The following is a 12,372-nucleotide window of genomic DNA, read 5'->3' as shown; positions in this document are numbered from 1 at the left end:
TAAATAATTAATTAAAATCATTAAAAATTAAACTTAGAATAGCATCTATTTAAATATATATAAATATAATCACTTTGATTTTTTAATTAAATACACAAATTATTACTTGAATATTTTTAATTTACAATTTAACTATATGGATAATTTGAAATAATATGTAAATAATTTAACTATATATTATGGCATGTTGGTAGTGGTGGAAGGTCAATAGCGGGCGCCCCTGAGGGCCTTGCCCGCCACTACTGTGGTGGCACGGGTGAGCCGTCGAGCGAAAGCTCTGTGTTTCGGCGCCGACAATGGCGACGCCCATGGTTGCCACGCTCTTCCTGAAAACGTCGGTGTGGTTCTTCTCTGTGTGTCAAGGCTCCAGGTGACAACCTTTGTTCGTTTTAGTCTCGACAGTCACGATGCTCTGCGCCGTTCTCCCTCCTGGGGACGTGGTTGTGCAGCTTAGGTGTTCTAGGTTGTAACGTGGAGGTGTGCTTAGATCTTGCTATGTTCATTGTCGGTAGGGTAGTCGCGTGCGTGCTGCCAGATCCTTTATCTTGGGAATGGTTTTATAAGAGGGCTACCTCACCATCTTGTATCGTTCGGCTTTGTATTTTTCTTCGGGGGTTGCTTTATATATAAAGTGGGTGTTTCAAGAGAGTTAGCACATAGATAATGACATGAGGTCACTTTGTTGTGTGTGTGTGTGTGTGTGTATTATAGGCACGTGCTAGTACCATGCATGCAAGCGCACGTAGGGCTGAAATTAAGCAACCACTTGACAAAGTGTGTATCGTACACATGCACGTGTAGTTTGCTATGTATGACACACGTACGTACTTATACGTAAGAAAGTACTCCCTTCGTTTCTAAATATAAGTCTTTTTAAAGATTCCATTATAAACTACATACAGAGCAAAATGAGTGAATCTATAGTTTAAAATATATCTATATACATCCGTTTATAGTTTGCAGTGGAAATTTTAAAAAAAGCTTATATTTAGGAACGGAGGGAGTACTAGTAAGCAGCTAGGCTTTGCACGGTGAGGTTTGAGTCAGGTCCGGCACGTACGACACTAGTTAGGTCTTAGTGGGCGTCGAGCATGCATGCATGCCTAGCGTGGATGTTTTGGTAGTCTTATTAAAAAACGTTTTATATTAAACAGAGATAGGACTTTACTAGGTTCATTGCTTGACTGCAGGATGAAAGGAGCTGAGCGACCGTCCGGCGACCACAGATCCACCCACCAGCCTCGTCGTGGTTTCCCTCTCTGCTCCCAGCGAGGGACCACGGTAATATCTGTTTGTGTAGATTGTGCTGTGCCTTAACTTTTTGATTGAGGAGTCCACATGGACGGGCTCGGGCGGTACGTGGCAGCGATGCCCCGGCGGCTGACGGCGCCGTTTTCTTCGCTTCCTGCTGTCCCATCTAGGTGCGCTCCAATCTCGCCGGACGCCATGCTGTCTAGCTAGCCGGTCACCGCTTTGTGGGTGGAGCGGGAGTTGGGAATCCAGATCAGGATAATCTGTGGTCGGTTCCTGCCGGCCATCACGACGACGACGCTCGCAGGTGCCGATATTCTTCTTGGATACATCGTTCTGGTCCGTCCTACCTTTTCCGACTTCATTGCTTTTTGGGTGAAAACCTTAACTGCGGTGGGCGGTGACAACGCTCAAGCGCCGTGTCTTTCGTGAACGTCTCGCCGTGAGAGCTTTGTGATGGTGGACACTGTTTAGGTTCGTTGGTAGGTGCAGATGGCGTGCCCTTCTTCCTCTATGGGGCATCAGTTCCGGGGGAAACCCTAGATCTGGGTCTCCCAGATCGGATGATAATGGAGACTATGGTGCCGTTTTTTCTTCTGAGGGCATTATTTTGGAGCAGTTCACTAGAGGGGCCAACAAGTGGAGCGGTTCCATCTAACGCATTGAAGATGGCGGGTCTTGGCGGCTTGGAGCACTGGAGTCTCGGCGTTGGACGTGGTTTGATGGATGAGCGCAGGCTGGTGGTGTTGCTTGGCGTTGTGGTGACGTCAATAGCAGATGGGTCTGGCAAGGTCTATGCAATGATCCCTCCTGAAGATGGGACAACGGAAGATGGCGGCGGCGGATCCTAGAGCGTGCGCATGCTGTGCATGTTGTGGGACGCCTAGACCGGTTGGTGCTCTTAACTTGCCAGGCGGATGACTTCTTGAGGCCATTGGATAAGATGGTGTCCGTTGATGCGGTCAGGGCACATCTTTATATTTGTATGTGTAGCGAGTTTGTTCGTCTCGAAGGTAACTTTGGTTTGATCTTTGTATTTATTTTGTTAGACTTGGTCGAATAAGTTAATAAAGATGGTTGCATGCATCATTTTGATGCAAAGGCCGGGGTAAACCTACTTTTCGAAAGAAAAAATATATTCATACTTTTGGCGTTTTTCTTGTCCAATTACAAAGAGATTCTATTGGAATCTCATTCTTTTGCCAAACCAAATATGTACTAAGCAACAATTGCTAGAGTATTACTTTACTCGGTCTCATTACACAAAAAAAATATCAGCCATTATTTCTTTAGAATTTCTTACACTCTATGATGCACTCGGCCGTATATAGTCGTGTAGCATAATTCAGTCACGAGACAGCAGTTACACCGTGGAGGATCGGGGCATTCAAAATGTGGTAGATGAACGCATAGTCTTACACGGACCTTCTCGCTATCCATTTCAGCCATGGTTCGGCCTATTGAAAGACAAACGAACAATTGTTATGCAATTATATAATTTAGAGTAGAATAAATAAACGCTCAACACATATGTGCATGCTAGCTAGTCCTGAAATACTAGGTAGTCCTAGACAGTGCTCAAAAACTCACAAATGTTTGGTTGAGCATGCACGCAGATGGATGCAGTGTGTGTGATTAAATCTCACTAGCTAGCTACATGATAGTGCTACACAACACTAGAGATGTGGTGAGACATTTTGTAGAAAATAGCAGAAGCTAATTAGTACAGTTGTGACACAGAAATACTCCATGTCTGCTAAGTAAGCATATATGCAAAGAATGTAAACAGGAACGTGAAGAAGAACAAGAGCATAATCAAACATACAAAGAATTGGAAGAAGGCAGCAGGATGAATGAGTGGAACTGATGTGCCTAAAGAAGCAAGAAAATAACAAGGAAGAAAGAAAGAGGTGTGAAGAAAAACTGACCAGGCATGTGAGCTCCTGAGACGGCGGGGAAGGAGGAGCACAAGAAGAATATGTACATCAGACCGAGAAGAAGAAGAGGAAACCCGCGCCGCCGCCGGTGCAAGTAGCAATATGAAGAGGAGGAGGACGGGTCTTGTGTTGAAGGAGTGGCGCCCATTGTGGAAGCCGGCTGCTCCAAGAAGAAATCGCCTCCCTGCACCACAACGACAGACATATTCTTGTTAGTTATATATGAAAGGGAAGAGAAAAACAAGTGTTGATTGTGTTTGGTCTCTCTTAGTTTTAATTGAGCAAGTGCAGTGCACCCTTGTGCCAGCTAGCTAGCTAGCTTCAGGTCTCTGTCAGTGTACTTGTCAATCTATGAAGACTCATCAGCATGACAACTAGTGCACCATTGCATTGCACACTAACTAATCACAGCCTTATTATGCTACCAATATACTGCCACAAGCTAGGAGTGGTACTCCAAGATAAGATCAGCAATAATCTTTTTCCCCGGGCACAATCTTGATCTCCCCGCCGTGGATCTTGTCCAGCGCGCCGGGCATCCTGCCCTTGGTGTTCTTCAGCTCCAGTGGGCGCCCGTGGGACGGCCTCCTCAGGCCCAGTCTCGCGAGGTCAGCACCGAGGAAGAGGCCCGCGAGGAGCACCAGGAGGCGGTCGACGATGCGCAGGGGAAGGAAGATGGCGAGGGAGAAGGTACGCGCCATCATATATGAATTCATGCAGAACCGGTGGGAGCAGTGGCAGGAACTAGTGGATTGAGCTGGAATGAGCCGATCGACGAGGAAGAGGAGGAGGGATGGACTGATGAAGTACTATGGTAATGCGATTAGGAAAAAGAGGGGAAGGGTTCTTTAAATAGTGGGTACGTCCGTCGGTGTTTCTTGCTTGGTTGCTAGGTAAGCATATATGCTGGAGTAGCTAGGGAAGACGAAGCCTGACGCAGGCACACAAGCTCAAGGAGGAAGAAGATAGACACACTTTGTCGCACGCACATACTTGTGCCTCTTTTCTTGTGTTCCTTCTCACACTAGAGAATTTTGTTACAATGCCTTTTGTAGTGCACGCACGCACGCAGTCAAGCCACGCAACAGCTTGCACCACCACTAGCTCCACCTTTCTTTTTGTAGAAGCAGCACTTAGGGCTCGTTCGGAAGTCCGCTGGCTTCTCCGAAAGCCAGCTTCTCGCGCGAGCTAGTGCTAGCTGGCTTCTCACGGGAGCCAGCGAGCGTTCGGCAGCGACTTGGTACACTGTAGCGAGAGAAAAATGATTCGATGGGGCATTAGCGATAGGAAAACGGTTCGCTGGGTGGGCTGTAGCACTTCGGGATGGCATGGAATGTAATATCCGGCAACTCCCGCTTCTCCAGAATCTAGGAGCTGGGGCGGGGCTGCTCCCAGAAATTGCACTGGAGCCGAGTCAGATTCCAGGAGCCGGGTCGTTCGACTGGCTTCTCGCCAGCTTCTCGAGAAGTTGGATCGTGGAGGAGATCCGAACGGGCTCTAAGCCACCACCTTTCTCTGGCCACTCTCAGATTCACCCTTGGAGACATGATCTACGTACACAATCTTGGTGATTACCAGGTCCACACCTAGCCTTTCTAACAAAATATATCCATGCATACGCATGTAATTCACTCCTCCCACAAACTAGGCATGCAACTAACTGACACTACTAATTAAACAAATCTAGATTTGCATTGTGTTCACATGTGAAACACGATCTCGGACGTGCACACACTACCAAGGCTTGAACTACATGCATAACTCATAAATAAACATGCTCCAATCAACTATACAACCAGGTTAAAACTCCAACATCAGCTCCTTATCTATCTATCTATCTATCTATCTATCTGGGTGATTGATTGATTGATTGATTATGCCACTCCACTCGAGTAGTAAAACAGATAGAGCATACGGGGAAAGTGAAGCAACAAGAGAGGAAGTAGAGCAATATCAAGAGGAGGAGCAAACTATAGGTTTGAGGGTGCATGCTGCTACAGGGCACACCTCCATGGTGGGTATACTGTCAACATCTCCTTTGAACACCACTACAGTTAGCAGGCCGAGGAGGAGCAAACATCTTTTCACAGGGCACACCTCCATGGGCAGCCGTGGAATGTTCTCGTTGCTTTGAATTGAATTGAAGATGAGATCTCAGCATGGGCGTATGTACGTATGCAATGCCACACATGCAAATGTTGTGGCCATGTTGACACTGGATCTAGATCGACGGACATCCGTTTTCTTTTCCATATTTTTTAGGTCAGGTGCCAATGCGGTTTCCGCGTCGCACTCGCGGGGAGTATGCCGAATATGAATAAAAACTAAGCAATGAGAATATTCAACATGCGAATTTGACTGTCGTGGACCATGGAATTCAACATGGCCTTGGCACAGTACGAGTTTCACTCCTGTATGATTAACTGTGTCGTGCAATGCAACAGTATCTTGGTTTCCTTGACTTGTTGGGCTTTTGTTTTACTGCGCCGTGTCTCATTTTGCATATATATATACCTACAAGGCATCTTCCTTGTACACATGTTTCTATATATAAAATACACACATTTATGTATATACCTACAAGCCATCTTCTGGTTTTTTCCCCGGAGTATTACAGTCAACCATCTCTGGTTTTGCAGGTGCACAGTCTCAGAAGCACCATGTTCGTCCCTGGTTCGGGAGTATCAACGTTCTTCCAAACTACCCATATGAGGCAGTATGCCTTCATTAGCTTTCTGTGTTGGGCTACCCTGTTAGTATTTACCTTCCGTAGATAGGTTATATGGTTCATAATAATGCCAAATGTGGTTCGTTAATGTTGTGACCGTTTCGTTCCATCATGTTATATGGAGAATGTAAACCTTAAGCCCTCTTGCGCATGATGGTGTTATCTACTAACTACTTTTAGGTTGTGTTTATTGCCTGTTCTACTGGAATGTCATTAGCCTCCACCTCTTCATTTAAGCTGCAAAATAACTATTTGTGTGTTATTCACTACACCACAACACAAACCTAATGGCATGTAATCTGTTGGGAGAAAGCCATTCAGAGAGCAGATAAACTGCTGGGAGAGTGGTTCTCATAGAACTGCCACAAGAACGGTTGTCGGGGATTAGTTCTCCCGACAGTTTATCTGCCGTCATGTATGCATTTGCCGGCAGTTCATTTTATCCTGGTAGACTGGTCATGTCAAATGAACTACTGTTACCGGCAGTGAAAGTGCCAGCACAAGCATGCATGTCTACCCGGCAGTTAGTATGCCATCACGTTGATTTCCCTAGCATTTGATATCCATTCACTATGGACGCGTTTGGTTGCCTAGGGTGAACAGTGCCTGCATTTGAGCCACATCTCAACCCAGTCTGGTTTAGCAAAAACAGGCAACAAACCAATATATGCATGTTGTTTGGTTGCCTGCATCGCATCAGTGGCCACTTTAGGCCAGGCTGTTCGGTTGCCCGCATTTGTGCTTAAGGGGTAAGCAGATGCAAACCACAGCTGTTTGTCTGCATACACGTTTGTGTCCTGCTCACCCCATTCAAATGTGGTGGCCTTACCACCACATTAGGCACATCAGCAGGGAGAGCACTACAAACTAGCAGCTAAACAAGCTAATAGCCATGGATGGAGCTACAGGGTGGGCCGTGACCTACCCTGGGATTTTGGTTAACCTATATACCTATGGATATGTTACTGGGATAGAGAGAGAAAAAATAGATCAATAACACTTACCTGTTGGCCCGAACGCAGCCAACTGATCTAGCCACTACACGCCGCTCGTCCAGATCGAGCCAGCAACTACATTGAGCAGAACCCGCCGCCTCGTGCCCTCGTCCCGACGCCGGCCGCCCTCGCCGGTCGCTGGCCAGAGCGGAAAAGTGCATTTTCATAGGACACCCTAAAGAGACCATTGGGCACAGATCCGAGGGCAATATCTTTGTTGCCAAGAATAGGTCCTTTCTAGAGAACGAGTTTCTATCGAAAGAAGTGAGTGGGAGGAAAGTAGAGCTTGATGAGTTAATCGTACCTCCTCTCGAATTGGAGAGTATCGCATCACAGAAAGAAGTTTCCGTGATGCCTATACTAGACGAAGAGGAAGCTAATGATGATGATCATAAGACTTCGGATCAAGCTAGTACTGAACTTCGTAGGTCGACTAGGACACATTCCGCACCAGAGTGGTACAGTAATCCGGTCATGGAAGTCATGCTGTTAGACAATGGTGAACCTACGAACTATGAAGAAGCAATGATGTGCCCAGATTCCGAAAAATAGCTTGAGGCTATGAAATCCGAGATAGGATCTATGTGTGGGAACCAAGTGTGGACTTTGGTAGACTTACCCGATGACCGGCAGGCCACTGAGAACAAGTGGATCTTTAAGAAGAATACGGACGCCGATGGTAATGTGACCGTCTATAAAGCTCGACTTGTCGCAAAGGGTTTTCGACAAATTCAAGGAGTTGACTATGATAAGACTTTCTCACATGTAGCGATGCTTAAGTCTGTTAGAATCATGTTAGCAATTATCGCATATTTCGATTATGAAATCTAGCAGATGGATTTCTTAATGGGTTCCTTAAGAAAGAGTTGTACATGATGCAACCGGAAGGGTTTGTCAATCCTAAGGATGCTAATAAAGTATGCAACCTCCAGTGATCCATCTATGAACCGGTGCAAGCATCTCAGATTTGAAATATACGCTTTGATGAGGTGATCAAAGCTTTTGGTTTTATACAATCTTATGGAGAAGCTTGTATTTGCAAGAAAGTGAGTGGGAGCTCTGTAGCATTTCTAATGTTGTATGCGGATGACATTTTATTGATTGAAAATGATATAGAATTTATGTAAAGCATAAAGGGTTATTTGAACAAGAGTTTTTTAATAAAATACCTGGGTGAAGCTACTTACATATTGGACATTAAGATCTATAGAGATAGATATCTCTACATGAAGATAAGCCTCTGAATCAGGAAGATAGCACTCAATTCAGAAGTATGATTGGTGCTCTCCAGTATTTAACTCTTACTAGACCAGATATTTGCTGTAAACAAAGTATACCAATTTCTTCATGCACCTACCACCTTGCACTGGACTGCTGCTAAACATGTTCTGATATATGTGATACACAGTAAGTGTTCAACTAACATTCAGTATGTCTCAGTCTACTCTTGTTAGTTCTTTTATGGACACTGATTGGGCTGGAAGTATAGATGACAAAAGGTCCATGTAGCTTTGCAATTTTCTTTGGTCCAAATCTAGTGTCATGATGTGCTAAGAAGCACGCAACTATCTCTAGGTCTAGTACAGAGACTGGGTATAAGGCATTAGCCAATGCCACAACAGAAATCATTTGGCTTGAGTCTATGCTGAAGGAACTTGGAGTGGCACAAGTACAAGCTCCTTATTTGTGGTGTGATAATATTAGTGCCGATTATCTTTCTGCTAATCCAGTTTTTCATGCTAGAACAAAACATATTGAGATAGATTTTCATTTTATAAGAGAGTGTGTTGCCAGCAAAAAGTTGGATGTTCGTTTTATTCATTCAGGAGATCAGGTTGCATATGGTTTCGCTAATGTGTTACCCACAAGAAGCATTGAAGCATTGAGGCATAATCTCTACTTGATCAAGTTGTCATTAAGGGGTGGTGTTGAAGATATCTCATATAGGCCCACACCGGCGCATATATGTTAGTTGAGGAGTTTGTTAGCTTAGAAATAGACTAGTATCTAGTTAAACTCATTCATCTTTATCTCCTAATCTTTTGTACTCCAAGCTATGTATGCGATCATGTGATAAGCCCCATCTAAATCAATAAATACCCATGGCCCTCTCAGGTAGAGGGTAGAATGCTTAGGGTAGATTTTTCTGTAGGTAGTTGTCTGCTGGCGTTTCATTCTAGGCATATTGAGCTATAGGGATGTCTTCTGAAGTGGTGAACGAGAACAGATGCGGGAGATATTTTTGTAGTGGCCCATTAGAATCCCAGTTATCCTTCCATAGTAACACCATGTCACCTGCTTGCGGAACACATTTTGTGATCCCCTATAAATGTCCATGAGAGAGATTTATTCAGAAACCTGTCCCCTATAAATCCCAGTCATCCTTCCATAGTAACATCCTTCCACCAAAGCCATTCGCAGCTGGGCATAGAGTGTGGAGGTGTGTCAGTGTAATACTTGTTCCATATGAGTAAAACCCACGGTATATCCTCTTTATTCAGAAACTTATGGACGTACTTCAGCAGCAAAGCTTGGTTCTGAATCTTCATATCAAGAACACCAAGGCTCCCTTTATTTTTTGGGCGGCACCACGCAGCAAGGGAGTGACATCTTGGGTCGTCTCTATCAATAACTTTCCTCCGGAGGCATCTACGTCGAGGACTGTCAAAGAGATCAATCAATTTGTCCGGCAACTTGAAAACGCACATTGCAACGGAACGGGGAGAGTTCTGCTTATGCATCAAAGAATTAGGAATGTACAGAGAAGAGATATAGGTCCAGAGGAAAGTGAGGGAAAACAAAAATGCACTCACCAGCAGTGATATGCCTGTACAGGGGCGTGCCACAACAGTGCTAAGTCCAACAGCTTAATATCTGCAGGTATCAGACAGGTAACACCATTGGCCGACGTCGCGGAGTTGGGGCAAATGTGTCGATTTCTTTCGTTCCACAGATACCACGCAAATGTGTCGATATGGCGGCAGCAACAAGCCCATGCTGACCGGGGCATTGTCAAACCCTAGCATGAGAAGGGCCTGCTGCGTGGCCGCAACGACGAGGGCCTTGTTCTCCATGATGGCGGCCTCCTATTGGGAGGCGGCCGCGGCTTCCAGCTTGTCGGCCTGCGCCTTCCTCCAGCAAGCTCTTTTTGCCGACCGAACGGTCTGCTGTGCATCCGTTAGCTCCTTCTACTTGGACTGCGGCGTCTTTTTACGGATGGCGTGGGCAGAGGCGGAGGACGAAATTTTTTCAAGGTGTGGCGGGGCGACACGCGGTGTTGAAAAAATTTCCTCTCCTTCACTGGTCACACGCCACACTGTTGTATGTTGTCCTTGACCCGTGAAGGAGGCGGAGCTGGGTAGCTGGGTACCGGCGCGCTGCTCGCGTCGTCGCTTGCTACCGCCGCCTGCTAGGCCCCAACCGCAACCCTTCACGCTTGCTCGACGGCTCGACGCCCAGCCCACGGCCTCCGCCGGCCGTCTCGTCGTCCGCCTCGTCCTGGACTAGCCAGTTGCCGCCGCGCTAGAAAACAAAGAGGAAAACGTGGAGGTGTCGCTAGGGTTCTTGCGTGTGCAAGAGTGCGTCTCGGGTCGCTGGCTGGCTTCGTGCGGTCTGGGGCGATCGGTTCAGTGTGAATCGGTGGTTCAAGGCCTCATGGGCCTGCGTCTGCGTGGCCCATTCCAGCAAACGACGACTTTCCCAGCGATACAAGGAGTCAACGTGGCAACGAGCGTACCCAGCCAGCCGATAGCACGTTATATGTAGGTATACAATTATTTTTGCACCACATCAAGGTATGGCGGCTGCCACCCCTCGCCCACCGGGGTCCTCCGCCAGTGGGCGTGGGGCTTGTCGACGGTGGAGGCGAAGCCGCCGGCGGCGGCGGGGTTCGGTGCGTTGGCCATGGCGAGCGGGTGGGAGGTTTTTTGGGATGGGAGAATGAGGGTGGATGTGTCACCGCCTCGCGGGTCAGGGGGGGGGGGGGACAGGGCGGGCATCGTGCGCGTTCGCTCCATGTCCACACCGATGCAAACCCCGCTCAAATTTGGGCCTTAAATGAGTCAAAGCGGACGCTTGTCAATTTGCGTTGGTGCGTTGGCCCACGATTTATGTCTGTTTCGACTCAAACGAACATGCGCGAATAGTTTGCGTCGGCGGGTTGGAGTTGCTCTAAAAGCATCTACAGCCGGACTTGGCAAACCTAGCCTCTCAAATGCCCGCGGACGCGCCCGGGCCCGTACGCGGGCACTGACTAAGCACGCCTCAAATCAGACACTTTGCATCCACCTCTCTCATATTTCATCCCCTAGATCCATACAAAGCATGTAAAAAAAATCCTACGGAGATGTCCACGACGACGGTGCCGGGCGCCGGCTGGACGGGCGGGTAGGAGGGCTCCGGCTCATCTTCCTCCTGCTCGACCTCATCCATGTTGGCGAGCATCTCCGCCCTCTCCGCGGCCTCTTGCGCATCCATCTCCTGCCGGTGACACCGTCTTGCCTCCGCAGCCGACTCCGACCTGAGGGAATCGATGATGGCCTACTGCTCCGCCTACAGATCCCTGTCGCCAGCATCCCCCACATCCTCCTCCTCCTTCGGCTCATCCCCCTCCTCCTCAAAGTCCTCCTCCTCCTCATCCTCATCCTCCTCCACCTCCTCCTCCAACTCCTCCTTCGGATCAACTGCATCCGGATGTAGCCCCGCGGCGATCCGGGCTTCGCGCCTAGCCCGGATCTGCTCAAGGAGCTTGAGCTGGCGCTCCGGCGTCAGAAATGGCTCGCTCCTCATCCGACAGCGTGGGGGCATGGCTACTAGGCGGACGGGTGGAGTGGAAAGTGGCAGCGGCGGCGGACAGGAGGAGGAAAATGTGGATGGATGGTAGGGTTTCCGTGCCGCCGGTCGACTTAAGTAGCCGGGCAATGCACTACGCGGCCCGTCGAAGCTGTGCCACGCGGCGCCACCGGTCTGACGGAGAAAACGAGCTTCGGACCGCCGGGTCTGAGGGCGTTTCCGGCTGGGACCACTTCGTCAGTCCAACGTGAAGGGCGTGTCCGGACGCCCTATCCGTCCCATAATTGGGTTGGATATGGAGGGTGCCGGTCAGCCCGGGCGTTTGAGGCCCGTTTGAGGCGTCCATCTGGATCGAAAAAATGTGACCGGGCGGCCCGCCCAGGCGTATGAGGCGTGTTTGAGGCGCCCGGTTGTAGATGCTCTAACACGCTTTGCCAATTTGCCATGAACTGTGTATCTACTGTCATGCCAGAACATTCGTGATCATTTCTCTTCTTTTCAATTATTTAACCGCGTTCAGCCTTCAGTAATATGCTGTATTCCTATAAAACATTTTCCGGCAAAGAACCAAGGATGGGTACAGATGGGGTTCGGCTTTGCCCGTCGTGGGTCGTGGGAGCCGAGAGAAACAATGACCTCCTGCCCATTGACTTACTTGGATTTTCTGACA

The sequence above is a fragment of the Triticum urartu genome, chromosome 1A, assembly GCF_056163025.1.
Source record: "Triticum urartu cultivar PI428250 chromosome 1A, HENAU_Tu73, whole genome shotgun sequence".
Taxonomy (NCBI): Eukaryota; Viridiplantae; Streptophyta; class Magnoliopsida; order Poales; family Poaceae; genus Triticum; species Triticum urartu.
This window is presented reverse-complemented; position numbering follows the sequence as displayed.